This window comes from Petaurus breviceps, unplaced genomic scaffold (assembly GCF_028583685.1).
Source record: "Petaurus breviceps papuanus isolate PSGF00001 unplaced genomic scaffold, PetGlider_PUasm1.0 181, whole genome shotgun sequence".
Taxonomy (NCBI): Eukaryota; Metazoa; Chordata; class Mammalia; order Diprotodontia; family Petauridae; genus Petaurus; species Petaurus breviceps.
The window spans coordinates 26,545,838-26,552,364 of NW_027185784.1; positions in this window are offsets into that span (position 1 = coordinate 26,545,838).

Here is a 6,527-nt window from a genome sequence, read left to right on the forward strand (position 1 = left end):
TGCAGGAAGTTTTCCTGATAATAGTCCCATTTCTAAGATAATTGACACTTAAGAGAATAAGATCCATTCGCTAACTGATAAATGATGAATTGATATGAATATCAGTTATAGCAGTTGTAAAAATAAGAAATCAAAGTTACCAACAACTATATAAAAATGTTCCAAATAACTAATAACTGGAGATACAAAAATTAAAGCAACTCTGAGGTTCCTTCTCATCTCTATCAGATCAACGAAGGTCACAGAAGAGGAAAATTATAAATGCTAGAGGGGCCTTTGGAAAACTATCCATTTATGCACTATTGGTAGAATTATGAATCAGTTCAGTCATTCTGGAGCACAATTTGGAACTGTGCTCCCCAAGTCACTAAACTATGATACCACTGCTAAACATACTCCAGAGATAAAAGAAGGAAGAGAAGGATCCATTTGTACAGAAGTATTTATAGCAGTTCTTTTTATGGTTGTAGAAATCCAGAATCTAAGGAGATGCCCATCAATTGTGAAATAAATGAACAAACTTTAATTTATGAATGTAATAGAATATTATTATGCCAAAAGAAAGGAAAGAAATGAATACTTTTAGAGAAAACTATATGAGGTGATGCAGAGTAAGTTAGCATATCCAGGAGAACAATATGTATAGTAATAACACTATAAAGAAAAAGAACTTTGGAAGGCAAATCACAATTCCAGAGGACTAAAAATGAAACCCACTGCCAACTTCTGTCTGAGAGGTGATGGACTCAAAATTCAGAATATGGCATATAATTTTTGGACATGTCCAATAAGATAATTTGCTTCTCTTTATTATGCATGTTTGTTATAATATTTAATTTCTTTAAAAAAAATTGTTTGTTCAATGGTGGGATGGGGAGATGGAGAGGAAAAAGGAAAATAAATTCTTGTTAATTAGAAAAACAATTTAATTAAAAAATACTAAATCAGGTATGAGATATGGAGTAATTGCTAGAAACCTGCTTACTGAAGCACCTAGCACTCCAGATCCACAGGAAGCTCCGTGATATTGTGCTGTGTGACAGGTGAAATCAGAAATAATTGAGGAACGAAAATTCAAGTTTCTAAGAATATCAATTCATGAAGCAAGACATGCCAATTGCATAACGAATCAGAATCAGGCCTTCTCAGCTTGGCACTGGAGCCTGGATACAGAGGAAGACAGATTGTTTATGTGTTAAAAGAACACAATTGACAGGATATAAACCAGGATACAAGAACAGGTAATTTTATTTCTAATTGGAGGAAAAATTAGGGACTTTTTGAGTTGGGGAAGGGATGAGTTTTAAGAGTTGGCAGAATACAGAATGAGAACAAACAGGTGAACTTTTTGTATGTAAAACAGGATGTTACTCAATCCCCATGATTAGCCAGCATGTGGAATTTACAGGAAAACGAGTGTACTCCAATTATATGAAACAATGCAGAATGAGGTAAGCAGGGTAAAGAAAAGAATATACACAATGTCTTTCATTTTGTAGGTGGATACAACAACCACAAAACAATCATAAGTGAATGCTGAAAATTAACAAAGAACAAACATGACTTGAAATAAGAGACATGAGAAAAATCACCACTCAACACTTTTGTAGAGGTTTATGGTTGTGGTAAATTGCGTATATTTTCAGTCTTTTTCAAGACTGACAGTCTTGATAGGTTGGTTGTTTTTTTTTTTTGACATATGATAGTTTTTTGTTAATTTTCTCACCTTTTTCCTTTTAAAATATTGTTTATTATTTGAGATGGCTGTCTCATGGAGATACCTAGGGAACTACAGGAGATACCTAGGGAAATTTTAGGTTTTTTTTAAAAACACCCAAAAAACAAAAGATATCAATAAAAAATTATTTTTAAAATAATAAATGAAGATGAAAGGGTTAATACTAATCAATTCTCAGTTGAATACCTGCAGGGTTAATCCTTCACTGAAATATCTCATCTCCTTAAGGTTGAATTTAATTAATTTTCTCTTAGGCCTCTTCCTCCCTCCCCATTTTCTTGCAGAACAAAAAGTTCCCAGAATGGAGTTATTATGAAATATGGCAGGAGTTTAGCATTCTACTTAAGCCCATCCCCTAAACAATAGCTGAGGAAGTCCTCTATTTGTTTAGGGTTTTGGCAGAAATCTGCCCTTCAGTACTGGTTCAAACAGGTGGTAACAAAAGGCTTTAGTATAGTGATAACAGTGAAAATAAAGAAGGGAAGGTTATTAATATTATGGAAAGAAGATAAGAGAGGGGTATGAAAAAAATTTCTGCATTTTGGAGTCAAAGGCCCTGGATTAAAATTTTTCCCTTTTCCTTATCATTTGGGTGACCTTGGGTAAGCTATTTAATCACTTTAGAATTCAGTGTTGGACTAGATCAGAGGTGTCAAACAAATGGCCCTTGGGCCTCCTGGGACACACAAGCCTTCCAAGGGTGGCCTGAACTAGATTAAAAAGTAATTGGCAAACATTTAGCAAAATAAATAAAATACAATAAAACATAGAAAATATTGATGTATGGTTTTCTAAGTGATTATGCAGCCTTATGTAGGGATTATTGCCCCTGATTTCTATTTGCGTTGAACATACCAGACTAGATGACCTCTAAGATCCTTTCCAGTTTTGAATGTGGCTCCCAAGCTTTCTATTAGAAGGCTTTGATGGGATCAGATTCTATATTGGTCCATTAGAGTTAAAACCTTCTCCCCTGACAGTGACTGCTGTTAACTCTAATGTCAGTAGTCTCTGTATTTCCAGTATTTGTGTACATAGCAAGGAAAGAGGATAAAACACGTCAGGGAGAAACTGTCAGCCTCCTCTCCTCCCTCCACCCCATGGACAAGCCTTGTTGATTGCTGCCAATGAAAGCAAACCAGAGCAATGGTTGAGCAATTGGAATAGGTATTTCTATAGCAGTTACTATGTGCCAGGAACTGTGAAGTGCTTTAAAAAAATCTCATTTGATCCTGAACAACAACCCTGTGAAGCAGTTGTTGTTATTACCCCCTTTTTACAGTAGAGGAAACTAATACAAACAAGGTAAAGTGACTAGTTTAGGGTCAAACAACTGAGGCCAGATTTTAATTCAGGGCTTTCTGACTCATGTGCAGCACTCTATTCTTGTCATCATATTCCATCACATATTCCAGCAGCCACCAGCTGCCATGAGAACAATGCAAGGTGGAGGGGAAGAAATCAGATGTGATTTCTCTAAATATAGGAAGGGATAGATGCAGAAAACGTAGACTAAATGTCTCTTGGAGATTTTGGATTAAAGCTTCTTTTCATAGCTCCTAAAATTCCATGGGAACAGGTGAGGGGTGGGGTAGAGGGCAGCAGGTGTAGCTTACTTACAACTTTGTCAGAAGCTGCCCTCTTTGCCTTGTTCAGGCAATCACCCTGCTGTCCTGGGAGGCGGGGCTGTGTTGGGCAGTCTGTGAGATTCTCACCCTACACACCTGGCTTGGGGACCATTTTAGTGACAGTTTCTCATTTTACTGAGTACTGAGAGGTCAATATGTACCATTCTTATCCATGGAAGGTGAACAAAATGGTAAAGGAAGAGAAGTTGGGAAATCATAAAGGAATGCATCGGGGTGGGGGGACTTTTGAAGGAGGTTAGAAGATGAACAGCTGAGCCAGAGGTGACTGTGGGAGGGGGTATGTGAGTAGCGATGGGAGAGTCTGACAAAGCTGATAAGGCATTCTGAGGCTTAGCTCAGATGGGCAGGGAGGAAAGACTGGCAGAAAAGCATCCAGGCAAGTCGAAATGATGTGGTTAGGGGTGCAGAGACCCCAAACTATAGAGGTACAGGGCAGAGTCATCTGGAAAGAATCCTAAGACTCAAGTAGTCTTCCAGTCAAGTTTATTGTAACACTATATAGAAGGCATAGCTCCTTAGGGAATTTACAACCTAATGGGAGTGATGCTAAAGTTTATATAGAAAAAGTTCATGAGTGGTGTGCCAAGTATGCTAATTAGGTGGTGAATATATAGTTTCTGTAACTTGGGCACTATGGCCTGGGTGGGGTGGGGTGTTTCTTAGGGGTGTGTTTTTGGTTTGTTATGTCTGTAACAAGATAGGCTCAGGGTGGCTATGTGGTGCAGTGAATAGAGCACCGGCCTTGGAGTCAGGAGGACCTGAGTTCAAATCCGACCTCAGACACTTAATACAAAAAAACTAGCCTGTGACCTTGGGCAAGTCACTTAACCTCAATTGCCCTCCATAAAGCAAAAAAAAACAAAAACAAGATAGGCTCAGAAATTGACTTCTATAGCTTGAACTCTGAATTATATGCCATACCTGTGGGAATCAGTATGTGATAGCTCTGCTGGGTACAAGATAGTCCTGTTCATACAAGGGGAATCACTGAGTCCCATTTATGAATTATTGCCAGAGACAGGGTCCTTGGACTGGGGAAAGATAGGCCTGGGATCCAAGCAGAAGCACCTCATTAAAAGCACTGCCAAAGGTGTTCTGTACTGGAGACACAGTAAGAGACAGTCTAGACCTTGGTGATTTTAGACCTTTGGCCACTAGGAGGCTCTGTGGTTCCACTGAAAATGCAGAGGGGACTGGAAATGTCTCCCAGGGGAGGCAGTGTCAGAGAAATTAGGTCTGAGTGGGAAAAGAATTTTTAAAAAGAACCCTTCATAGTAAAGAATTAATCAGGTTTTAGGAACTCTAACGTCAATTTAGGGATGGGAGAAATAAATACAATCAATACAAAGGACAAGTACCCACTACTGAAGGGACCTGGCAGAGGACAGCAAATGACTCTTTGTAGGACATAAGCTGAATGGTGGGAAGGGGAAACAGCTGGGTAGTGATAGAACTAGTAAAGATCAAGAGTTAAGCCCCATTTGCCTCTAGAATTCAGAAGATTCTGAGAAAGAGCAAGGAGATGATCTTTGGATATTGAAGGCATAAAGAGATGTATATCTGGATCTGGGGGGTAACCCTGGTGACTTGGCCCTGCAAGCAGCCTTAAACTTCAGTCATGGATGACAAGATGTCCATGGAATATTTGAAGAATCTTGAGTGAGAGGGGACATGATAAAGGAAGATCTGATTGGCCACATTCTAGAGGGGACTAAAATGGGATCTATGACAGACTGGTAAACAATACTAGACATAGTACTGAGTTCAGGAAATTCTGTAAGTCTTGCATGGGAAAGATAAACAAAGATGGTGAGAAGATGAAATGGAAGGGCCATACCAAACCATGTGGGCATATCTGTGTTTGTTATGGTGCAGGCAGATGGAGTAACCTCATTAGATGTTCAGGAATGGGACCACAGCTCAGTGCAAATTTGAATTTCTTTAATTTCCAATTAAAATCTCATCTTTTACAGGAAACCTTTCCCAATCCCTTTTGGTCAGAGTGACTCCCCTTTCTTAATTATTTCCTATTCATCCTGTACATAGTTTGATTCTACATCTGTTTGCACGTTGTCTCTCCCTTTAGACTGTGAGGGCAGGGATTGTCTTTTGACTCTTTTTGTATCCGCAGTGATTATTACAGTGCCTGGAACATAGAAGACACTTAATATTGATTGATTGATTAACCAGTCAATGAACAAATATTAAATTATGTACCATGTATTGTGAAAACTAGTTTAGTGCCATGCAGCCCTGTGAAAGACTAGGAAGAGAATAACACAAGAAAGAAGAGACAGCTAGTGCATTTCCAAGTATTACTTTGGTAGGTGGAGTTTGGAGAAGAGATACTAACAAGGCCAGTGACTTCATAGGTAGATACTAACAGAGACAAGAGATTCCCAGTGCCCCAGCGTCCACACGTGAAATGCCTCATGACCAACCATAGCCCACACAGGCTTGCCCCAATTGCAGCTCTGATCCCATCATGGGCTCCATTCTTTTCTGCTGTGTGGCTGTTTGTCTCCTCAGAGTAGGTGAGGCTGGGCCAATCAATGAGAGAGAATCCCTGACCTTCACTTGCCAGGACCCAGTTTGAAAGCTTTTCTTCCTGGCTTCCTGTTCATCTCCTAACTTCTGTCTCCTTCCATCACAGATTTTACAGATGGCAAAGTTACCCAAACCCCCAAGTATGTGGTGACAGTGGCCAGGCAGCCTGTGCTACTGAGATGTGAGCAGGATCGGGAAGAGGACAATATGTACTGGTATCGACAGGACATGGGGCAAGAGCCAAAGATAATCTTCTACTATTATAAGGAATATATTACATGGATAAACACTCCTGACAATGTTAGTGGCAGTCGACCAAGTGCTTCCCTCTGTTACTTTAACATCACAGCCTCACATCTGGGGGACTCAGCCACGTATTTCTGTTCTAGCAGCAGCATCCCACAGCACTGCAGAGTCACCTCTTCTCTTGGCACAAACTTTCTGTATCAACAACTAACAATTATTCTTAGGGACCTTGGTATGTGGCTTTTAAGAAGTTCAACCTATTTCCAGGTCAGGTTTGTGGCTACAGCAGAGAGAGAGAGGGAGAGAGAGAGAGAGAGAGAGAGAGAGAGAGAGAGAGAGAGAGAGAG